The 26,074-nt window shown below is 42.7% G+C and overlaps 1 long non-coding RNA gene across 1 annotated transcript in view; it reads right to left on the reverse strand.

Annotated features, from left to right (window-relative positions):
- Positions 1 to 21,105: 21,105 nt before the first annotated feature.
- Positions 21,106 to 26,074, reverse strand: part of LOC142828983 (uncharacterized) — a 28,095-nt gene continuing 23,126 nt past the window's right edge. Inside the window, exon 3 of the long non-coding RNA XR_012903183.2 lies at positions 21,106 to 21,974. This is a non-coding gene — a long non-coding RNA (uncharacterized LOC142828983). The remainder of the gene's footprint in view (positions 21,975 to 26,074) is intronic.

The following is a 26,074-nucleotide window of genomic DNA, read 5'->3' on the forward strand; positions in this document are numbered from 1 at the left end:
ACAGTTGTTCTAGTAGAGAAAATCATATTATTTAATTACAATTCAGACTAAAAATATGCATTAATTATCCAGAGTGCACCCGATGACACTTCCGCCATACATTAGCTCAAAAATGTACCGCAAAACACAATGCAAGCCTAGTACGGAAGAAATCACTAATATATTTTAACAGGTTTTCATGAGTTAAAGTTGCATTTGGAACAACTTCCCCATTACAGAGATATTTATACTTAACTATTGTATATGTTATGTGCTTGTGGTGTGTGTACATATGTGTGAACTTAGATGAGAAAATTGTATCTAGTTTGTGAATAGAAGATTTGTACCTTAGCATATTGCCACAAACTAGTTTGTTTTCTACCACAAATTATGCCTCAACATGTTTTTATTCAGCTTCTTATTGAACTACATTGTCATAGATGTTCCTATCCCTTTTCTGGCACCGTTCTTTTGCTTTTCAGTCTGAAATTCTATTAGTATTTGCCACTCCAGCAAAACGTGTTACACAAATGATTTGGTGTAATAGAATGTTAGCCTATAATAAGAGTTTGTCGCACAACAGTCACACTATGGGACATCTACCATTGATTTTTCAATAAACATGGCAAATGGTGAAAAATATAGTGTGTGTTTCCAAGAACAAAATTTATTGGTGACCATTTTTCTTCCTTGTTCTATTGTCTTCTGGTGGTATTTAATAAATGTGCTCTTTTTCTTTCTTTTCTTTTTTTTTAATAATAACTTCCACACTGTGACACCCAGTTGGGACTTGTATGTGAGGAGGATAATTACCTCGCTATCCTTAATGCATTGATGCTGGGTACTTTTGTTCATCGACAAGGCAGGCAATAACTCAGTAATAACTGAGTGTCAGCAGAGTGAATCAAAATGTGAAAACAGAAAGTAAAATAAGTAATTTTAAAAAACAGTGTAGCTGTGAATAGGTATTAGCATGCTATAACTCAGTCAGAACCGATTCTAAGCTTGTAAACAAACCTGTATAAAAGTGACATAAACCTGCCCCTCTATCCACATAATCTTTTTGAATACATCTTCACTGATATGCTGTGATTATACTTGTGCTACTTCTCTTGCATGCTCTGCTAACTGCTGAGAATTTAGGGTCTGATCCAAAGCCCAGTTAAGTCAATAGCAAGACTACTATTGATTCAAATAGCTCAGAACTGAAAAATATTATTTTCACGCAGCTGAAGCATACTACAGGGCTGCAGAAGCTGCTGTCCCTGCCCAGCCACAGTGGTGCAGAATTCCTAAGCTCCACAGATCTTCTGATTACAATAGTTCTCAGATGGGATGAATGTACCTTTGGGGTATGCAGAGCAATGTTACCTCTCATTTTTTATGACCATGTGCAGAATTAATTTTATGTGCACTAATGTGGAGATAATGTGTGATTGTAAGCAAATCTTCTTTGAAGTGAGGTGAAACTTGGATTATGCAAGACAAATCTGACCACTGAGAGGGATACAGTAGTTGAGAAGGGTTGACAGCCACTGTCCTGCACAGGGTATCTCCCCCAGCTTGCAGTAACTGAGGAGTTTCTAAATTCCACAGGCTGTCCCCAGCCCTTGTCGCTTTCAATGTACAAATATTCATCTGACTAAAAACAGTGTGAATTTAGTGACACTATCTATTACATTTATAGTTACTTCTGAAGTAAAGCTACATGAATACCCACATGATTTGTTAAAATCTCTTCTATATGATCCTGAAACACCTCAGCAGCTAAAGTCTGGAAACCTGTTAAAGGCCATCTCAACTAGATAGGAGATTAATTCATTAAAACCATTTCATTCCATAATTGTCTGTTATCAACAGCCCCAATGTACTCAATAGTCAAATATGAGATATTTTGCCAAACACACAAAAAATATTTTTAGGCCATTTCCCTTACCCTGCAACACTTTAATTGAACTTTGTAATGCACAGGAAGTTCAAAACAAATATTCATTTCATAGGGCTTATCAGCTATATGAAGAGGAAATGTATTATTTTAATTGGTTTACTCCTCTGCAAATTATTTTTTTAACAGGTGTCCCATGGCATTCATTTAGGTAACATTTCTCCATAAAACCCCATGAAAATGCAGTCTTCTATTTGCAACAGGAGCAAAAGAGGATGGAGACAAGGGGGGAAATGTTATATAGTCACATTCTTTAGAAAAAAACTGCATTGTGGAGAGGGATTTCCTTCAGCTGTAGGTAGCCTCCTTGAATTATTCAATTTTCCTAAAAGGCCTGGTTTAAACACAAAGTGCTACTGATTTGCCTAAAGTAGTGGTTTTCAACTTGTGATCCATGGGCCCCCGGGGTCCATGAGGGCACTGAAAGGGTCCACAAAAATGTAAAAAGTAAGGATTGGGCCCACCGCAGTGAGCCTGATCCTTATTTTTCTCTTCCTTTTCTACTGTCCCCCACAGCCGTGCATGCCAGGACACGGCTTACTTTTGATCTTGTTCCCCGGACACTAAGAGAGCGAGGGGAAAGTGCTTGCATGCCATGTTTGCCTCTCACACATTAGCCAAAATTAATTGCCCAAATTAATTTTATCTATGCTATTCAATTTTTGTATAACTGTATTATGTCCCTTCTATTCATCTTCAATCCTAATCTTTACATTCTTTCTTCATTTGGAATCTTTCTATGATTCTAATAATTTTTGTCTCCTGTTTTGGAACCTCTCCTCTTTCTCCCATACCTATTTTGAGATATGGTGACCAGAACACAACATAGAATTCAAGATGAAGGTGAACCATCAATGTATGTAATGGTATAATATTATCACTCTTATTTCCTATCCTGCTTTCTTTTATTAGATCTTAACATGTTAGCTTTTTGGAGCATCAATGAATACCAAACAGTTTCAGCAACTCACAATGATGCCCAGTTTTTCTCCCAGTGGATTCAGAATCTATTAATTTAGAATCTTACAAAGTTTGCATCTGATTCAAACAATTCCTTGCAGTGTGTGTTAATCTGCATTTGTCAATGCTATCACCTGCCATCATATTACCCACTTCAGATTTATTAAGTCTCTCTCATTTTCCTCACAATCTCCTTTAGTCTTGACTCACCTAATAACTGTCATATTCAGAATGTATAATATCACTGCCACTCCCTTTTCCAGCTCATTAATCAATTTATTAAACACCATCAGTTCTAACATGGATCCTTAAGACACCCCAACGGTTAATTTTTTTGCATGCTTAAGACCTCCCAATGGTTAAATTTTTGGCATGACCATTTATTCCTTTGCTTTGATTTCTGTCCCTTAGCCAGTTTTTAATCTATGGAAGACCCCTAGCCTTCCAAAAATTACTTAATTTCCTAATTAGTCTCTTTTAAGGCCTCTGACAAAGGCATTTTAAAAATCCAGTTAAATTAAATCTCCCCTCATTCCTTTTATGCAATATGTTTAACACTCCTTAATAATGCTAATACATTGGAGAGGTAAAATTTTCCTTCATAGAGCAATGCTGATTTGTCCCTACTATAGCGTGTTCATCTAAGGGTGTAAATTCCAGCTCTAGCGATAAACCCACATTAGCTCTGATTGAGTTGCTATATAAAAAAATAGAATATAGCTGAAGCTGTGCAAGGGGCTAACTACCTTAGTACATACCTAATACCTTAGACACATGTAATAGAATGGGACCTGGGGTGGCACTGCTGGGAGGGTCAAATCAGGGTGAATTGCTTAGAAGCAGAGATAGTTACAGCCCACGACTATCCAAGCCAGTTCTTTGGACTGGCACCAAACCAGTCCAAAGAACACTTCAGCTACCACTCTGGCCAGCAAGAAGTCACATACAAGCAATCCCCATTGACACTCCAGGTTTACATGTGCCCCAACCAGAACCACTCCTTACACAAATGAGAGGTTATGAAAACCAGTCTCACCAACTCCAAACAGGTTCTACTGATCTCAAAGGACCAGGCACATTCCCAGGTCAATTTATACCTTAGATCTTATCCAAAAGAGCACGCTGTGCCAGTCCTTTAGAATCTAAAAGTTTATTAATAAAAAGAAAGAAAAGATTGAGAGTAGAATTGTTGAAGAAATCACATTACATACACCAATCACAAATTTTCTGAAGCAGGTTCTTAGCAGGGATGGAATAAACCGCTATCTTAAAAGTCTCTGGAGTACATACTTTGTTAGGCTATGCCAACAAACCTTCCCAGACCTCTGTTCATAGCAATGTTGCTTCTGAAGTGAAAAGCAGGGGTGAAAACAAATGAAGGAACCCCTAGGGCCCCTTTCATAATCTTGCCCACATGAAGGGAATTTCACTGTTTTTACTGAAGAAGACATCTCCCAAAATGGAGTTTGTTACATGAGCAATATAAGTCACCGGTCCGTATCCGTTTTAGGCAAACAGCCATGGCTTACCTGCCTGACTGCAGATTTGCAGCAGATTTCTTCAGATGGGCCATTGTCAGAGGAGTACTGATATTCACTGAGTAGCCACCCTACACAATAGGTAAGCAGTGCCTGTTGCAGTCTCTCAGAAGGAGACATTTAAAACACAAGTACAGCATCAATACTCACAACATCACATACAAAAATCATACAGGCATATGATATCCCCTGGGCCCACTTTGCAGAGAATTTGGGGTAAACATACCACAGTAGGGATAGCTCGAAGAGAGGGATAGATCAGTGGTTTGTGAGTTCAATCCTTGAGGGGGCCATTTAGGGAACTGGGGTAAATCTGTCAGGAATGGTACTTGGTCCTGCTGTGAGGGCAGGAGACTGGACTCAATGATCTCTCAAGGTCCCTTCCAGCTCTATGAGATGGTATATCTCCATATAAAAAAATGTTCATATTAAAATCCAATAACATCACAATGGGTAACTGTCATAGGTTGGCTAGCACCACCATGCTATTTTTCGTGAACATCTCAATGATTCTTACTACAGTCATCTGGCTTACTGGTTGCTTTAAATGAGAAATTGAAAATTAGCAGTTTAATGTCTTTATTTTTAAGTTTCTTCAGAACTCCATTATGTTTATCAGCCAGTTCTGGTGACAATTCTGAACTTATATGCTAGGGTATTAGTTGTATGTTTTCTATATCTACATATGGCCTTTTTAGCGGTACAGTTATGTGATTGTGATACTTAGGAAATGCTGCTTGTAGGGAAACCTGATTATTCATAAACTTTTCTATTAATAAACTCAAACTTCAATTCAGTCTAAAGAACAGCCTCTGTGTCTGCAATGGGGTGACAGTTATGCCTAGCAAAATCATAATATTCAATATCTTTCAAATATCTCAGGTGTAATGTATCACATCTTTGCCTTCACAAAAAAAAAGCTTCATCTTAGCAGAAGGACTACTACAGATATCCATGTCCTTGGGAAAAAAAAGTGTCTAAATCGACCTGTTGGTCTGTGGAGACACTGTGTGGGGTTTCATGTGCCTAAAGGAATTTTATAAGATCAGCTTACACTTGTGTTTTGGGGGGAAGAAGTGAAAACTCAGCATGAAAACAATGTGAGGCATGTTCAAATCCATTACTCACAGCAGGGAAAAAACAATTGCTTCTTTTCCAGTTTCTGGTGACCTGCCATATGTGCAGATCATGGTGCAGTGATGCAAAACTAAAACTGCACATTCAACATGGCCTCCCTATGTTATTGTAAGTTTCCAAATGCTAGGTCAAATTACAGACAACACCAGGGACCAGAATCATCTGAGCTATAGTTTGGCACTTGAATGCAGTCTCCACTACATGGCAGATATTCACTGCTTCTTTCTATCTAGTTTACAATATTGCAAGGCTATATTAAAGAAGTATGGGCCTTAACACCATAAACATAAGCGACCCTAAAATATCAGAATGTCACATTCAATTTTGAGGCAAACATTTTATTACATAATATTAGCAAATACTTTTCCTTCTCCATTTTTGTTAATAAGCCACTACCTACATATGCAATAATGTTGCTACCATTCTGGTCCTCATTATTTATTATCAATAGCAGGAAAATAATTCTAACAACATTTTTAGGACAGATGCTATGAAAAACAAAGATTGAAACAGCTTTATTTAAATATTTGTTTATAGAGATATTATTGGGATTAACTTCTTCTATGTTCCTATTTAAATAGGATTAAAGGGATTATCTTGAATAATAGAGGCATAGAGCACATTATAAATACATATGTTCCATTTAATTAATAGGTTCAGATATGAACCTCAGATATGTCAAATTATTCCAGAATAGCCTATAATTACATTATTTTTAAATAACAGAAAAGAAACTCATGACTCATTACTAGGGAGATTACTTTAGAAAGAGGCAAACTCATTCAGCAAATATAATGTTCTACAAAACACATTTTCTATTTATATGTGTAGTTAATAACATCTATTATGCAGTCTTAGACGTGGAAGCCTGTGTTTGTTGAGAAAAGTACTTTAAAAAAGAGATTTAATTGCATGGTGTTAGAATTCCTTTGGCAACATCAAAAAGAGGGAAAGTCATTTGTGCTTTAATGAATGTTTTGAAGGAGAAAAACAAGTTCTCAAGTTGAGTACTCAACAAGTTTTAGGCAGGGAAATGCAGTAGCAAGCAATGCAGACTATGATTTATTTTTTCTGACATATGACAGCATTAAATGACTGAAAAATATGCTGTATTTATCTTGTTATGAAAGACTATTTCCGATACTAAATTTCAACTCCTTTACTCTTCTTTGCTTATTCTTTTTTTGTATAGTAGATGTAATCACAGCAACCAGTGTATGGGATGCAAGGCAGAAAGAGGGTATTTTAAATGAAAAATGACTACAGTGCTCTTTTATAGATGTAGTTAAATGAGCAAGTATAAATAGAACATGTGCTATGATAGGTGATATGAGGTACACATATCTTACCTAACATTTTTGGCTTTGGTCTGAGTACATGAGTCTCAGAACAACATACTGAAATCAGGAGCCTCAGTGTCCCCATTTCAACATTAATTATATAGTTGCTTTTACAGATCTAAGAATGATGTAGCCAGTATGTTGTTAACTTGTCAAGGTCACAAAAATTTGGGATCCCCAGTTGGTAATGTAGTGGTTTGACATTTGGACATAACATCAAGGCTGCAACATAAAAGTCTATAGGCAATTTCCTACAGCTAGTCCCCATACAGGTTTCGGGTCTCCATTCTATTGCTGATAGAAGAAATAATAAAAGCTCTTTGTAGATCATATTGCAGAGCGCTGCTTGTTTCTAACCATGTGCACTGCTAATGTGCCACTATGAGACATTAAAGGCCTAAATCAATGTACTTATGTGAGTAACACTTGTAAATGACAAGTGTATTTTGTGCAGTAAAGGGCTTGCCTCTGTTGACTAGTCTACCTTAACCATCTCTCTTTTATTTTATAGTGCATTAAATTACTGTAAGAGATGCCAGAAAAGAGCCCTAGAGACTCAACAATTTATCCATGGAACAGGCTTGGTATTGGCAGCAGCAGGGTCCCATTCACCACACTGCTCTTCAACCCAAATCTGGTGGAACCACTACAAGGGGTGAAGGTTTAGTTCAGTTGACCCTCTCTGTTGTAACTCAGACAGATCCAGTAGGGCAGGGAACGGTGGTGTGTAATTAATAAGATTACATCTGCACTTGAAGTTAGTCAAGTTCTTAAAGCATCTTGCTGAACTGGAGCCTAGGAGGGCAGTTTAAATATCTAAGATTTGAGCTACAGAACTTTATGTAACTTCATGAAAATATACCTGGGTTCTCTTTTGATTGTTTACTATACAAATATTTTTAAAGTAATAATTTGGGGTAAAATTGTCCTTTGATGTTTCCCTGTGGATTTCTGTTTCACATTCAGTGTTGTTCCACATGGAACTACCAGTGATACCACTGGAACTTCTGGATATGGAAAGACTGCAGAATATGCAATAGAGCTGAGCCCCTAGTAAAACAGTTTCTATATTTTTCAGTTGCTAACATTTACCGTAGACCAAATGCCACAGCCCCTAGCCTGGTAAAACTTTGGTAAAAAGCATACAGAGTACTTGGCACTGTGTCTTGTAATGCAAATTGCTATTATTGTTTCAGTAATTGTCTCTTTTTCATACAACAGTTTTATCACAAGGCATAAGCTGTTGGGCTAGGGAGAAATGAGTACTGTGTGGAGAATCCTGCAGACACACAGAGTTCATCAGCTGAGATTCAGGCACGGTCACCTAATGGTTTCCTTGACTTGCATGATGCCATAATAGATGGCTGCTATCCATTTCGTGGATGGAGGGTACAAAAAAAAGACAGTTCAATGCCCCATCCCTTCACAGGCCAAAGAGAAGTGCTGACAATTTTCCCACAGATGTACAAGAAAGAATCAAAAAGAGTTTAGAATATCTTCACTTTTTTCAGAGGGATGAGCTGAGGTGGCTAAAGGAAAGAATAAATTGTTCACCAGTGAACTGGGCAAAATAGTTTAAGAGCTGAATATTCAGGGACGTTTTTAAACATGTGCTTAAGTGCTTTCCTGAATTAGGGCCAATGTGCGGATCTCCAGTTCAGTGGGAGGAGATCACCTTGGAAGAGAGAGAGACCTCAGAAAATGGAGTGGAAAACAGGGTTATGAGAACTCAGTAGGGAGAAAAGGAAAAAGATCAGTGAAGAGGTGAAAGCAATATAGGAGTTAAGGGGGAGAAAATGTCAATAGAGAGGGAAACAGAAGGGGCAAAATATCTGCCTACAAGGATAGAACAGAAGAAAACCATGCTGTCATTACTAATTTACTTGCCAACTAAAGTTAATCAAATGAAGAAGTTACTTACCTTGTTCAGTAATGATGATTCTTTGAGATGTGTGTCCCTGTGGGTGCTCCACTGTAGGTGTCGGGCTCATCCCGGCATTGCAGATCAGAGTTTTGAAGAACAGTAGTCAGCCAGACCACACATGCGCGGTCAGCATCTCACACCATTTACACCCTTTTCCTTGTGCACAGCTGGCTCCCGCCAGTTCTTCTCAGCTGCCTGAGGATCTGAAACAAAGACAATTACAAATAGAGACTCTGAAGTGGGGAGGAAGGCGGGTAGTAGAGCACCCACAGGGACACACATCTTGAAGAACCGTTATTACTGCATGAGGTGAGTAACTTCTTCTTTGAGTGATTTCCCCATGGGTGCTCCACTGTAGGTGACTTCATAGAAGTGTTTGAGAGCACCTGGACAGCGGGTCTCGGACTCATGATCTAATAGCTGTGGAAAGTACTGCTGAGGCCACTGATGAGTCAATGGCCAAATGATGTAGTATAGCGTAATGTTTCATAAAAGTGGTCATTAGAAGATCATGTGGCAAATGTCTCTAAGAGGGACTCCTTGTAGGAATCCCATGGATGTTGATACAGCTCTGGTAGAATGAGCCTTCAGTGCTGATGGAAGTGGTTTGAGGACGGCATAGCACGTCTCAATTCAGGAAACTATGAGGTTCAAGATACGATGAGAGGAGAATGGTTGTCCTTTAGAATGGTCTGCTAGAGACACTAATAGAGGCTGGGACTTCCTAAAGTCGCATGTCCTCTCAGTGTAAAAGGCTAGTGCGCTACGTACATCGGGGGTACATAGTAATGCCTCTCGAATGGAGGTGTGAGACTTGGGAAAAAATGCTGGAAGAATGATGGGTTCATTAATATGAAACTCAGAGCACACCTTAGGGATGAAATCTGGGTGAGGGTGTAATATAATACTATGTTTATTAAAAATAGTGTATGGCGGTTCCTCTATTAGGGCCATCAGCTCGCTGATCCTACGGGCAGAAGTAATTGCCAGTAGGAAGACCACCTTTATTGCAACCATTTGGAGAGTAACTGTCCATATCTTTGGTCGGGACAAAATATTTTTTGTCTGCTCTCTTATTGGTAGGTGGAGCAGAAGCTGCGGTCTGCCAGATCTCTTCGGTTGGCTTCATAATAGCCTCATCTATCGGCAACACTATTTTTGCACACTGGGAGGGTTGGAGGTTTTTAAGGAGATGATATTGCTTCTCCTGAACTTCCGTTAGCTGGATCTCCTGGCTAGCAGCCACCTTTTTGAACAATTACTGGAACTGTTTAAGATCGTCCGTAGATGACATATCCCCCGGGATGACGGCTTCATCTGGAGATAACAAGGAACAATCAGTGGGGGAAGTATCTGGTTTTTGATTGTCAGGTTCTGATAATTGACCCTCTCTGGTTCCAAATGGTGTAGTGGGGAGGAATTAATATGAGGCAGGTTGTGATGCCTAATGGTAGGCAGAGGGGATGGCTCATAGCACTGTGGATGAGGGGGTCTATAGCAGCAGGGTGACCACTGTCTTGAATAAGAAGAGTGGTGCTAATGTCAATCAGCTGACCAATTTTGTGAATGGCTGTTTTAGTATCTATGGTGATCATGATACGAGCACCTTGGGGATGAATGTCTAGAAGAGTAGATGTTCCTGTTTTCCACCCAGCACATTGCCCCTCCCGATAAGGTTAGGGAATGGTGAAGCATCACTGAGCCCCTGGAGGAGGGGAGAGGAGAGGAGAGAGAAATATGTGCTTTGGGTAGGTGGTATGATGGAAAACACACTCCGGTGTCGGAGGTAATAGAGAGAGAGAGAGAGAGAGAGAGAGAGAGAGAGAAAGAGACTTGCAGCATGGTGGTGGTGACCTCGGTGCTGGCGGTGAAGTGACGGTGAGAAGGTTGGCAACAGAGGGCTAGGGCTATGAGGTCTATCTGACTTTGCAAGCACCTTTCTTGGTGCCAGCGAGTCCGGTGCCAGGGAGAGGAGGGATGACCATGTTAACATGGTTGGTAGTGCCAGTGCTGTGGACTGAGGCACTGGCACTGGTGCCGGAGTTTTTCTAGGTGCAGCTGCCAGTGCCAAAGGTGTTGCTGGGCACTGAGAGTAGGTTCCCATTATTGGTACCGGCAGTGCCCTGAGATGATTTTTCAGTTCCAAGAGGGCCTTTGTATGAGCAGAGGTGGCGCTGGACATACCAGACTTGTCCACAGTACTGATCCTGGTCATCAGTACTTGTGGTAGAGAGTGTGATGGAGAAGTGCACTTTTTAGGCAAAGACCCAGTAGTGGGGAAAGAGGCCCTGTGTTTTTGGGCCCTGGGGGGTGGCGGGTCAGAAGGATCCATGGACAATGTCGAGTCTGAAGGCTGAAACGCTTTATCTAATTGGAGCATGCGGAGTCACATCTCCCTGTATCGGCAAGCCCTGGCTATAAGTTTTGAACAGTGCGGGCACTTCTGAGGCACATGTACCTCTCCGAAGCATCTTATGCAAGAAGAATGCCCATCCAATGCTGGCATTGGTTTACAACAAGTGTCGCATTTTTTAAAACCTGGTGAGCCTGGCATTGTATGAGGGAAACTAACATGGGTTCACCTCAAGTTTAAGTATTTCGTCTTCTTTTTCTTCTTTTTTTTAAACAAATGAAGATCTACTAACTAACCATAAGTATAACTATAAACAAGAACTAACAAGTAACTAACTACAGAATTCTTATTTTGTGACTAAATAGTTGAGGAGAAGAGCTCGCTCCGTCTGTGACCGAGGACAGCAATGAAGGAACTGGCGGGAGCTGGACCACGCATGAGGAAAAGGGTGCGAATGGCACAAGATGCTGACCACACATGCATGGTACAGCTTACTACCGTTCTTCAAAACTCTGATCTGTGGTGCTGGGATGAGCCTGACATCTACAGTGGAGCACCCCCGGGAACATCACTTGAAGAATCATAGAATCATAGGACTGGAAGGGACCTCAAGAGGTCATCGAGTCCAGCCCCCCGCCCTCAAGGCAGGACCAAGCTCCACCTACACCATCCCTGACAGATGTCTATCTAACCTGTTCTTAAATATCTCCAGAGAGGGAGATTCCACCACCTCCCTTGGCAATTTATTCCAATATTTGACCACCCTGACAGTTAGGAATTTTTTCCTAATGTCCAATCTAAACCTCCCCTGCTGCACTTTAAGCCCATTACTCCTTGTCCTGTCCTCAGAAACCAAGAGGAACAAATTTTCTCCTTCCTCCTTGTGACACCCTTTTAGATATTTGAAAACCGCTATCATGTCCCCCCTTAATCTTCTTTTTTCCAAACTAAACAAGCCCAGTTCATGAAGCCTGGCTTCATAGGTCATGTTCTCTAGACCTTTAATCATTCTTGTCACTCTTCTCTGTACCCTTTCCAATTTCTCCACATCTTTCTTGAAATGTGGCGCCCAGAACTGGACACAGTACTCCAGCTGAGGCCTAACTAGTGCAGAGTAGAGCGGCAGAATGACTTCACGAGTTTTGCTTACAACACACCTGTTGATACAACCTAGAATCATATTTGCTTTTTTTGCAACAGCATCACACTGTTGACTCATATTCAACTTGTGGTCCACTATGACTCCTAGATCCCTTTCTGCCATGCTCCTTCCTAGACAGTCGCTTCCCATCTTGTATGTATGGAACTGATTGTTCCTTCCTAAGTGGAGCACTTTGCATTTCTCTTTATTAAACCTCATCCTGTTTACCTCTGACCATTTCTCTAACTTGCTAAGGTCATTTTGAATTATGTCCCTATCCTCCAAAGAAGTCGCAACCCCACCCAGTTTGGTATCATCTGCAAACTTAATAAGTGTACTCTCTATCCCAATATCTACATCATTGATGAAGATATTGAACAGTACGGGTCCCAAAACAGACCCTTGAGGAACTCCACTTGTTATCCCTTTCCAGCAGGATTTAGAACCGTTAACAACCACTCTCTGACTATGGTTATCCAGCCAATTATGCACCCACCTTATCGTGGCCCTATCTAAGTTATATTTGCCTAGTTTATCAATAAGAATATCATGCGAGACCGTATCAAATGCCTTACTAAAGTCTAGGTATATGACATCCACCGCTTCTCCCTTATCCACAAGGCTCGTTATATTATCAAAGAAAGCTATCAGATTAGTTTGGCATGACTTGTTCTTCACAAACCCATGCTGGCTATTCCCTATCACTTTATTACCTTCCAAGTGTTTGCATATGATTTCCTTAATTACCTGCTCCATTATCTTCCCTGGGACAGACGTTAAACTGACCGGTCTGTAGTTTCCTGGGTTGTTCTTATTCCCCTTTTTATAGATGGGCACAATATTTGCCCTTTTCCAGTCTTCTGGAATCTCCCCTGTCTGCCATGATTTTTCAAAGGTCATAGCTAAAGGCTCAGATACCTCCTCTATCAGCTCCTTGGGTATCCTGGGACGCAGTTCATCAGGACCTGGTGACTTGCTGACATCTAACTTTCCTAAGTGATTTTTAACTTGTTCTTTGTGTATCCTATCTTCTAAACTTACCCTCTCTCTGCTTGTATTCACTACGTTAGGCACACCTCCAGACTTCTCGGTGAAGACCGAAACAAAGAAGTCATTGAGCATCTCTGCCATTTCCAAGTTTCCTGTTACTGCTTCTCCCTCCTCACTAAGCAGTGGGCCTACCCTGTCCTTGGTCTTCCTCTTGCTTTTAATGTATTTATAAAAGGTCTTCTTGTTTCCCTTTATGCCTGTAGCTAGTTTGATCTCATTTTGTGCCTTTGCCTTTCTAATCTTGCCCCTGCATTCCCGTGTTGCTTGCCTATATTCATCCTTTGTTAGCTGTCCTAACAAAGAAGAAGATTTACTTTTTTTTTTAATATAATAGTCTGAATATCTCTTCCCCTTCTGATTTCCTAATTGATAACCATAACGATTTAGGTATTGGAGCCTTAAATCTGTAGGTCACTTGTTCAAATCCAGCCCCAAACTTGCTATAGTTGCCTAGTGAAATTGCATAGTGAAATTAGTTGGTGATCTTGGTCCATTTCCTAGTGGAGCTCACCCCACTGGAAACACACCTCCTCCATATCAGACACAAATTGACTCCTTTGCCAGTGTCAAACCAGGATGTCCTTGTGTGCTACCCTTAAGTGGATCACTTAAGAAACAGTTTTCCCCTCTCCCCTGTATAGCCCCCTTAAGTAAGTATATTGTTCAGTCCAAAACCTAACAACTGAATAGTACTTTTTCACTTTCAGAAGACTTTGAAGTATGTAAAAGTACATTAATTTTCAAAATTTTGATTTAAAATTTCTGTTAAAAGTGCTGTTAAAAGAAACAGAGGCAAATTTAGGGCTATTTAGAGGCAACTTTATTCCCAAATATAATGCACAGGTCTAAAGGTCAGGCTGCTGCTAGCTATTACTAATGGTTATTTCTGATTAAACTGATTTTTTTTTCTGCTTCTCAATTTTTTTTGACTCTTTACATTGTTTAAATGTAAACATGGGGGCATGCCCATTCTGGTGCATTTGGACCAAAAGTTTTGATTTGGATCATTAAAGAAGCAGTACCCAGTTGCAAAATGTGAGTGGAGATCCAACTTCCCCAATGTCTGGGAATGCTCAAATCTGGGCTGTTGACTTGGCCATTTCTCTATTGCACAGTAAACTTTGTAACTTCTTGATGTTTTACAATTTTTCTTTCAGATTTTTAACCTGTTTTAAACTGAGAAATGCCACTTTAAATTACTGTAATTGGTTCACAAAATGCAATCAAATAAGCCGGTACTGTATACAATAGCTAGCAAATGGAAGATGTATAAATAATCAAATCCTATTAATTTCATTAAGGGCTCATTAGTTGTTGAATCTTCATTTCAACAGGGCATGTTTGATGAAAAATAATGTTAATATAAGCATGTACACATAGTACCCACTTTGTAGTTTCTCCTGGATTTGAAATACTCCAAGGCATGAGTCAGTGGAGTAAGGACTAAGAGTGATTTTTTTTTTTTTTTTTTTTTTGGTGGAGAGGGGATTTCAGTAAATTAAATTGGTCTAAAACCAGAAAAATCATAAGTGGATAGTTCTGGGTCTCCCATCTTCTAAAAAGAGAGCTGAACTAATGCAGGGGCTTTTGGGGGGGGGAGGGGAGATTCTTTACTGGAAAAAGACCTTGTTCATGATTGCCAAGTTTTAACCCAGAGGGAATTTTTAGCCCTAAGTTATAAATTCCAGAGAACAGGGGTCTATAATGGAAACACTGACAGAACCTGAACTATAGCATTGCTGAAGGCAATGCTGCAATAAAATGGAATGACCTGTGAGATAAAATGTTTAATCTTTTGAGTGAGATGTGGCCTAATAATTCAAATGCAGAGAAGGGGGGTGATTCAGGTCCTTCCTTGCAGAAGCCTATTACATACCCTTTATGAAATTCACTGTCATTCTCAGCAGCTTTTTCCCTTTCAGGATGAATCTTGTTTCACTCTGTAGCCCAACAGGCTATGAGGGTCATAAAGAACCAATTTATACAAGTTACTTTTCAGAAATAGCCGTTTTTCAAAATGTAAATTACCAGCAAGAGAAGCAGAAAGCTCAGGGAAGATACATTTGTACTTGGCAAAGACTAATACAAAGAGAGAAATGTGTGGCACACAGGTCCTTTGGAGTCTCTTTTCCATTTCTCACTAGAGTCCATCTAACTGAGTTTATCAGCAGTTTGAGCCTGTCTTTATTTCACTGATACGAGTTTCCTAAGCACTCTCTTCCCAAAAGCAAAATCTAGGTCTTGTTTGTTTTCATTGTTTCATCAGCTAAGGAAGGACGATTTAGTCACTGACCCTGTAATGAGCAGTGTGCAGGAAGACTTTTGAAATTGCAAGGAGCTCCACTGAAGTCAATGGAGCTCTGTGCAGACACTCATGAATGCACAATAAGGTATCATTGTGGAATCAGATCTTTATTTCTTAGTGGAGAGACTGATGTAATCTTTGAAAGCAAAAAGAGGAGATTTCCCTAGTTTGGTTTCTCTCTTGTTTATTAAATGTTTTCCACAGGAAGACTCAGGGTATAAAATGGGATCAAGTGTCATAGCGCATGGTTTGATTCAGCATTCTTTAAAAGGCCAAGGGGAAAATTTTCAGACTCGTGCATGAGGAATTAGATAAGTCCCATTTAAATAGCTGGAATTGTGTGTAATTCCTTTCATACCTCCTGGAAAAATTAACTGAGCCTCCAGTCACTTCTGTCCTTTCACTTTCTTAAGGCTAAAACACTATGACACACATCTTGACCCTTTGTCCACTAGAGAGCTCATTTTTTATTCTTTTAACAGTGCTTTTCACTGTAATATAGGACAATTGTTATTCGACATGTCACATGTACAAGCCAGAGGAAAGCACATGTTATGATTCTCAAGTGCCTTGTACCTTGTGTAGCAATGTAGCATTTATACCTATCATTCCTGTTTTGGATGTATTATATATCCATTGTGCACTGGCTCCACAAAGGGTAACATATGGAAAATGGGGTGAAGCTCTCTATGTAAACCCATCACTTCCCCGATGTAAGGTTAACCATTTGAGATATTTTGTCATCATGGCTACATTGTACAGTGAAGGAGTGACTTGCATAAGAATCACCATACAGAGCCAGACCAAAGGTCCATCTAGCCCAGTGTTCTGTCTTCTGACAGTGATCAATGATGAGAGAATGAACAGAACAGGCAATTATCAAGTGATCCATCCAATCATCCATTCCCAGATTCTGGTGAACAGAGACTAGGGACATCATTCCCTAATAGCCACTGAAGGACCAATCCCTAATAGCCACTGAAGAACCAATCCCCGTGAATTTATCTAGTTCTTTTTTTAACCCTGTTATAGTCTTGGTCTCTGCAATATCCTTTGGCAAGGAGTTCCACAGGCTGTCTGTTCATTGTGCAAAGAAAGACTTCCTTTTGTTTGTATAAAACTTGCACCTATTAGTTTTATTTGGGGATCCATAGCTTTTTGTGTTATGAGAAGGAGTATATAACACTTCCTTATTTATTTTCTCCATATCAATCTTTTTATAGACCTCCATCACTTCTCTCCCATTAATCATCTATTTTCCAAGCTGAAAAGTCCAATCTTATTAACCTCTCTTCATATGGAAGCTGTTCCATATCCATATGTGATGCCATATGCCCCCTTAAATTCTTGTTTGCACACATAAAGTAAAAATCTTGCCCTAAATTAGCTCAGACAATTATTACAGAATATATTAAAGCTGCACTGAATTCTGCTGTATATGATCATATATATGGCCACATTGAGCCCTTTGGTTCAGGTGAGAGTATGAGTCAGCACACAGTTGTGCTGCCTCAGGGGGAGGTCTGGAAGTAACTGTGCCCCAGTCACAATTACCTTTCTGTTCCTCTTTGCTACCTCAGGGAAGTAAGGGTATGTCTACACTACCCCGCTAGTTCGAACTAGTGGGGGTAATGTAGTCATCCGCAGTTGCAAATGAAGTCCGGGATTTGAATTTCCCGGGCTTCATTTGCAGGAAGCCGGCCGGCGCCATTTTTAAATGCAGGCTAGTTCGAACCCCGTGCCGCACGGCTACACGCATCATGGAGTAGCTAGTTCAGATTAGGCTTCTAGCTGTACTCCTCGTTAGAAGCCTAATCCGAACTAGCTACTCCGTGCCGCGTGTAGCCGCACGGCACGGGGTTCGAACTGCCGGCATTTAAAAATGGCGCCAGCCGGCTTCCTGCAAATGAAGCCCGGGAAATTCAAATCCCGAGCTTCATTTGCAACTGCAGATGACTACATTACCCCCGCTAGTTCGAACTAGCGGGGTAGTGTAGACATACCCTAATTTACTAACCATTACAGTGTGTAGCATGCTTCCCTCCTTCCCTCCCCGCCCCATCTCCTCCACTCTACTATGCTGCCAGCCAACTGTGCAGGACAACATGTAAGAGGAGGGAGTCAGAGCTCTTACCCCACCATCACTACCTCTCTTTACCAATGATAGAAATGTAGCCGTGTTAGTCTGGTGTAGCTGAAACAAAAAACAGGACTATGTAGCACTTTAAAGACTAACAAGATGGTTTATTAGGTGATGAGTGTTGGGGAAATCTCGCTCCCCTGGGGTACAGAGTCACCAGAAGGGTCCGAAGCTGGAGGTCAAAACAGTGAGGCAGGAGAGAAATCTAGAAGGAAAACTTTATTATGCATTCATGCAGGCTGACAGCTACCAGAGGGAGAGCAGCAGCAGCCCTGAGAGAGAGTTTCAGGGATCCTTTATACAGTATGTTCAGACAGTTTAGTTGTTGATTGTTTTCTTGAACATATCAAAGTCTTAGCAGAAGTACTCTGAGACCTTTCTGTTCACACCAGAAGTGCTAGAAGTAAGTTTTACAGTACAAAGGCACATGATAACCTGAGTGAGGAGTCTACAAAACAAACTGTGACAAAGATAAGGGTTTACATGACAAATTGTGACAGACTAGGAGTCTCCATGAAGTTGAGATAGGAGACATTGCAAGGGTCTTGATTAGAGTTAAGATGATTTATCTCTGTTACAGGGAGAGAGGCGTGGAAAACTTTTAACCCTTACAGCAGTTTTCTATTAGAGAGTTTTGATTTCCTGAACAGTCCCCCCTTAGACACAATTGGAGTTATTTGATTTTTCTCCCACATGAGCTTTTGTGGGCCAGACCCACTTCCTCAGATCACTATTTGATCTGAGGAAGTGGGTCTGGCCCACGAAAGCTCATCACCTAATAAACCATCTTGTTAGTCTTTAAAGTGCTACATAGTCCTGTTTTTTGTCTCTTTACCAACTACTTGTTCCCAAGCACAGGACAGGAACCCTTGGCTCTCCCTGCTCTGAATCCATATCCAGATACTGTTAAGGATCTTACACAATCAAGCAGGGAAATGGATGGGGCCTTATTCCCCTATGCATATATATGGATCTAAAGCAGAATCCAGCCCTTGGATATTCTTATTTTAAAAAAATCCATTCAAATAGCCATTTCCTGCTGGTGTTTAGTTCTCAGTTAGCCTGACCAGCAGGGCATTCAGCTGTAAGGATCAGATTTGAAGTAATCTCTGATTTTATTTGATGCTTTCAGAAGCAGAAAGAAATTTCACACATTTGAGTGCCACCTGGCTTCAGGGAAAGAATTTCACATCTTGTGGAAGTACCAGTTAGAAGAAATTAGATTTTGACTGACCCACCTGGGCATTAGAATGTCTAAAATAAACTTACTGTGCCTGGGCAAGTTAAACAGTTTGCTTCTACTTATGTCTGCTTTAGAAAGTTCAAGAGAAGCCTTTCTCAAATCAGTCCCCTTAAGCAGCATTCCACTGTACCTGAACTTGAAAATTCTGCCTAACATCCTACCCAAATATGCTCTCCACTCTAGTCAGTGTTCTCTGAGGTACATTTTACAAGTACAAGAATTGATGTTATATTGCTGGCACTCATTAGATTATAAACATTCATCTGCATTTCTTTACATATTTGTATGGACATAAGTGAAAAGAGGTGTTTCCATAGTTCATTCTGAACACTTTGATGAGATCCTTAACATAATTACTGAAATGGTTCATGGGCTGGAAAACCTCAATTACAAAAATATTCTTATGTGCATTTTTAAAACTCAGTACCAAAAGGTATGTCTACACTACAAAGTTAATTCAAACTAACGGACTTTAGTTTGAATGAACTTTGATAGGCGCTACACTAGCACTCCGCTAGTTCGAACTTAATTCGAACTAGTGGAGCGCTTAGTTCGAACTAGGTAAACCTCATTTCACGAGGACTAACGCCTAGTTCAAACTACTAGTTCGAACTAAGGGCTGTGTAGCCCTTTAGTTTGAACTAGTGGGAGGCTAGCCCTTCCCAGCTTGCCCTGCTGGCCACTCTGGCCAACACCAGGCAAACTCTTCTGCCCCCCTCTCGGCCCTGGAGCCCTTAAAGGGGCATGGGCTGGCTACAGTGTTTGTGCCAGTTGCAAGCCTGACAGCACCGTGCCAGCAGACCCTGCACCTGACATCCCATGATCCAGCCACCCGATGCCCCCCAGCCCTCCCCCTCTTCCCAGGACCAGCCTAGCGGCTCCCAGGAGCCTGCCCGGGGCCGCAAGAGGAGGGCGCCCGCGTGGTCTAGTGCAGAGATCGTGGACCTCATCAAGGTTTGGGGGAAAGCCTCCAATGTCCATGATCTCCACTCTAGCCACACGAACGCGGCCGTCTACGGCCGCATGGCTGCCAGCCTGGCCGCCAGAGGCCACCACCGCAGCAGGGAGCAGGTCCGCTGCAAAATAAAGGACCTGCAGCAGTCCTACTCCTGGGCCTGCCTGCCAGGGGCTGACCCGGAGGCCTGCCCCCACTTTCTGGCTCTAGACCGCATCCTGGGGGCTCACGCTGTCCCTGCCCCCAGGGTGGTCATCGACCCTGGGGCGGAGGGACCATTCAGTGACAAGGAGGAGGAGGAGGAGGATGCCGAGAGCCAGGAGCCTGCCGGCAGCCTGCCCAGGACCCAGGACCTCCGAGGAACCCCACAGAGCCGATCGCCTGTGTCGTCAGAGGCCGGGGAGGCCTCCACATGTGAGTACCATCATGCTCCCCTTATGTGTATGGGGGGTGGGGGAGAGAGGGAGCCCAGGGACCGTGCGCCTGGGCCTTGCCCACCATGGAGAAGCAGCTGGGTGTCATGCAGGGGCCCTGGCCTTGCAGAGGGGGGCTGGGTTTCACCCACCTGGGCCCCAGGGACAATTGACCGCTGCTCTTATTTCACCACAGCCACAGCACCTGGGACTGCAGGGCGCACCACCCCGCCTGCAACAGCTGCCTGCGCCTGGGCCAGCAGGAGAGCCAGGAACCAGGAGGACTACCAGCGGCGGCACCTGCGGTTCCTAGAGCACCAGCTCTGCACCCAGGACCACTGGGTCCAGGAGGACCTGCGGCTGCGCCAGCGGAGCTTGGAGGCGCTGGAGGAGCAGGGCTGTGTCCTCAGAGGCCACCTCCAGAGCCTGCTCGACCGGTTCCCACCTCCTCCTGCTGCCTCCGTCCCTCCTGCCCCACCCTTCACGCTCATTCCCCTCCGAGGCCCCCGCACCCGCAGTGCTGCAAGACGGGAGACCCCCACCCCTGAGCTTTCCATTCCGTTCCTCCCTTCCCTCCCCTTCCAGCTCCCTCCTCCCAAGTTTTCCCCTCCCCTCTCCCACCCTCACACCTCCCTCCCTCCAACCCACTTATGTTAAATAAAAAGAGATTTTTGTTGGCAAAACAGGTGTCTTTCTTTGACATTAGGAAGAGGGGTTAGGGAGGGGAAAGGGGAAAGGGGGGCGAGTGGAAGAAGGCCCCATTGGGGCATGCAGGGAGAGTTCAGTCCTCCTCCTCCTTCACCAGGAAGCTCTCCCGCAGGGCTTCCTGGATCCAGACAGCCCCCCACTGGGCTTACCGGACGGCGGTGGTGCGGGACTGACCGTAGTGGCCAGCCATGCAGTCAGCCTCAGCCATCCAGGCTGGCAGGAAAGCCTCCCCCTTTCTCTCACACAAATTGTGGAGCACACAACATGCTGCCACTACAGGAGGTATATTGTGCTCAGCGAGGTCGAGACAGGTGAGGAGGCATCAAAAGCGGGCTTTCAGTCGCCCGAAGGCCCCCTCCACCATGATGCAGGCCCTGGTGAGCCTGGCATTGAAGGCCTGGCGGGACGGATTGAGGTGCCCCGTGTAGGGCTTCATGAGCCATGGCTGTAGGGGGTTGGCCGCATTCCCCACCAGGCAGACAGGCATGTCCATGTCCCCGACCCTGATGTGGTGGTCAAGGAAGAAGGTCCCGGCCTGCAGCCTCTGGCACATAGAGGAGTTCCGGTACACTCGTGCATCGTGTGCCTTGCCAGACCAGCCCACATTAATGTCAGTGAACTGTCCCCGGTTTTCACACATGGCCTGCAGGATCACGGAGAAGTACCCCTTGCAGTTGACGTACCGGGAGGCCAGGTGTTCCGGGGCACGGATGGGGATGTGCGTCCCGTCGATGGCCCCCCCGCAGCTGGGGAAGGCCAGGGCGCCGAAGCCTGGATGACAGTGTCCGGGTCAGCGAGGTGGACCACCCTGCAGAGCAACACCCGGTTGATGGCCTTGACCACCTGCAGAGAGACACAGCAAAGCACCAATCAGTGGGGCGCCCGGGTGGCTGGGAGTGTTCGTGCCCTGGCAGTGCCCCGTTCACCACTCCCAGAAGAAACCCTCCCCGGGCGGCGTGTAGTACGGCCAGGAGAGACCAGCCCCTCCGGTGCAGGGCACTTTCGCCTCCTGCCCCTCCTCCCCCCATTTTCCCTGGGGCGGCCCATCCCCTCCTTGCAGTCCCCCTCGCCCCCGGCCCAGTGGAACGCTGAACTGGTTCCCGACGGATCGGTAGCTGTCCAGCATGGAGAGCTTTCAGAGGGCGATGGCCACACGCTTCTGGAGGGAGATGGCGGGCCTCATGCGAGTGTCCCTTCTGTGCAGGGCAGGGGCGAGCCACTCGCAGAGCTCCAAAAAGGTGTCCCTCTTCATCCTGAAATTCTGGGTCCACTGTCAGTCTTCCCAGCGCTCCAGGATGATGCGGTCCCACCAGTCGCTGCTGGTGTCCAGACGCCAGATGCGGCGGGGTACGCCGGCGTCCGGGCGCCACCACGGCTACTCCATGGCCCCCAGGGTTGCCAGGTGGAGAGGCAGGGGGCTGACGTGCACCAGGTGGTGCCAGGCAGCCTCCAGCCATTGCTGGCAGGCTTGCAGCAGCAAGTCCACAAAGTGCACCAGAAGGTGCAGGGCGAGCTCTGGCTCCATGTTGCCACCTGCAGCGGCGTCCCTGAAGGGAAGCACCAACACAGATGGGCACAGAGACAAACTCTTTGCTGTCCCTCGGCGAGGTAGGCAAGCAAGCAGGAAAAGCTGAGAACCGGCTGTCCAGGGGGGTCCCTTTAAGCACGAGCCTCAGATAGCCTCAGACAGCAGCCACACAAAGCAACTACTGACCTGATGCCCTGCCAGAACCAGTTTCAGGTGCCCTTAAATGAGCTCCTGCGTCCAATCAGTGTGGACGCGCTAGTTCTAATTAGCAAAATGCTAATTCGAACTAGTTTTTTAGTCTTGATGCGCTAGTTCAAATTAGCTTAGTTCGAATTAACTAATTCGAACTAAATTAGTTCGAATTAGCTCTGTAGTGTAGACATACCCTAACCAACAGTCCATACAAGTGTAAGTGAACAAATTCTCTGTTTCAGGATGCTGTTTTTATTGCATCTGTGCAGTCTACCAGCGCTTGTGTAGCTGAACTGATATGTGTGTCTGTATACATGTGAGTTACACAAATAGGGATTTTTTTGTATAAGATTTGGCATATTGCATGTGGCAGGCTACTGAAAAATGAATAAAGACAGTAGGAAAAAGACAATGTGCATCCCACTGGTAATCAAGCAAGGGGATTGTTGCAGACTTCCCTTGCGCTCTCTCAGTTCACCCAGAGGCTCCCAAGATCATTGCTCTAGCCCCAGATTTTCATGTTGAATTATCAGTCTTGTTCTCTAAATAAACATACCTCTTTTTTTATTTAAACCACATGAGGTAGCTATATTTGACTTCCCACTATGAAATGCAATATTTACTATTGGCAGCATGCACAACTGCGAAGAGATGAAGCATATTTTATGGGCATAAGCTAAGATTTAATTTTAAAAAAATGATGCACCTTTTCCCTTGCCTCTCCGTCTCAGTTTTCAAGCTGGAAGCTTAAAATGCAGCTCATATATCCTTTACAATTTACACCTGAGAAACATTGACCACTACATTCAGTAAGCATTCATCATGAGTGTTTGGCTACTTTCCATGGCTTTGGCCTCAGGCTAAGCTGAGGGCTAAGCACATTTCATGAGGGGGGTAAAGTTTTTAAACAAACAATAAATATATACAGGAATGCCTAGAAGAGCTCTGTGTAAGTGCAAAAGTTTGTCTCTCACTAACAGAAGTTGGTCCAATAAAAGACATTCACCCACCTTGTCTCTCTAGAATCTTAACATTACCTGTACTGTTCTACAACATAAGCAATAAAAAAAATCCCCTTTCTCCTCCCCCCACCTCACATTTATATATGCTCTCTGTCACCTTATAACTGATATTGTGATTGTGGATGATCAAAATGCTAGTCATCACAACTCTGTTGTGACCTACATAACCCTTATTCCTTCCAGAACTCCCTGCAATATGTCAGATTGAATCCAAATCCCTCCCACCTCAACCCTTTTAACACAAAGGTTGAGAGAGAGAAAAAGGCTACATCAAGTTCGCTTGTTAATTCTCAGGTTTTGCAATATAGAGCGATGTTTTGTCACTATGTAGTGCCTCTGCAATAACATGGATTTCTCATGAAGGGGACTTCAAATATAGAGAGGAAGGTCTTTGTCTCATACTGTCAGGAGATCTCAAAATACACCTCACTAAACTATTGTGAGTTTTCACTCATCTCTGAAAACTAAAGAAAATGTATGTGAAAATAGTTGTCTATTAAAAACAGAAGGTATCTTTAACTTCTGGTCTCCGTTAGTTTATATTCTTTTTGCATTCATTTAAGTCTGAACAAACTGAGAAAAGGTTGGAAAGGACATTATGAATGGTAAGTTCCTTTAGGGAATTATGATCTTCGTTTTTTCTGTATAGTTTTCGATTGACTACAATATTTTGGTTACTTTGTGCTCTTTCCTCTTAATTTCTCTGGAATACACACAAGCGCAATGGCACAAAACTTATTTGTTTTGGCAGTCTCTTCCCTATGGCAATATCTAGTTTAGAAATGAATCCTGGTACAACTATATCTAATTTCTATCAAAGATTCAGAAATAAAGCTGAAAACAATTTTAATTTTAGACTACTTGCCCTGGCTTTTGCATTAACTAGGCAGTCCACATCTCAAGTCACTATTCTTAGTTTGGAATCAGGGAAAGCTGTGTGGATAACTAACTGTTTTGTTTAATTTCATTTCAGGAAAGAAGATTATTTCAAGCTGAACCAAAGTGAATTTTTTCAATTTTTATTGCAAACCTAAAAAGTTGAAAAAAAAATCTAATCTGGGCTGAATAAAATATTTATTCATTTGAATGTTAACAGTTTTAAATAAAATAGATGTTAAATTTGAAACAAAAATTATTTTGAAACTTTGTTTAGAAAATGTCAAAAACAAAACTTTATGGGAGGGAATATTTTTTAACTGAACAGTTATATTTTTTCACTTTTAGTTAAAAATTCAATACAAATTCACAAAATGTTTTGATCAAGCCAAATCTGCATTTTTAGCAGGAAAAAAAATCCCCTTTCTCCCCAGGTCAGGTACTACGTAGGGCTGTGTTGAGTAACGTAGGAAAACTGACCATGTGTGCTATGAGATTTCTTCTGATGATAACTTTACTAATGTAAGAACTTGATGCCCTGTATAAATTTCAACCTGGGTAATACACTTTTAACACTTAGGCTGTGTTTAGACTGGTCAGTTTTTCCAGAAAATCAGCCGCTTTTCCGGAAAAACTTGCCAGCTGTCTACACTAGCCGCTTGAATTTCCGCAAAAGCACTGACTTCCTACTGTAAGAAATCAGTGCTTCTTGCAGAAATACTATGCTGCTCCAGTTCAGGCAAAAGTCCCTTTTGTGCAAAGCTTTTGCACAAAAGGGCCAGTGTAGACAGCTCAGATTTGTTTTCCGCAAAAAAGCCCCGATCGCGAAAATGGCGATCGAGGCTTTTTTGCAGAAAAGCGCATCTAGATTGGCACAGACGCTTTTCCACAAAAAGTGCTTTTGCGGAAAAGCATCCGTGCCAATCTAGACGCTCTGTTCTGAAAATGCTTTTAACGGAAAACTTTTTCGTTAAAAGCATTTCTGGAAAATCATGCCAATATAGATGCAACCTTAGAGTAAATAACCATTGGAACAATTTACCAAGGATTGTAGTGGATTCTCCTTCACTGACTATTTTAAAATCAAGTTTGGATGTTTTTCTAAAAAACATACTCTGTTTTATACGGGAGGTAAAACTAGACGATCACAATGGTCTCTTCTGGCCTTGGAATCTATTAATCCAGGCATCCCTTCTGCCTCTCTGAGGGTATGTCTACACTACCCTGCTAGTTCGAACTAGCGGGGTAATGTAGGCATACCGCACTTGCAAATGAAGCCCGGGATTTGAATTTCCCGGGCTTCATTTGCATAAGCCGGGCGCCGC

The sequence above is a fragment of the Pelodiscus sinensis genome, chromosome 5, assembly GCF_052426305.1.
Source record: "Pelodiscus sinensis isolate ZL-2025 chromosome 5, ASM5242630v1, whole genome shotgun sequence".
Classification (NCBI taxonomy): domain Eukaryota; kingdom Metazoa; phylum Chordata; order Testudines; family Trionychidae; genus Pelodiscus; species Pelodiscus sinensis.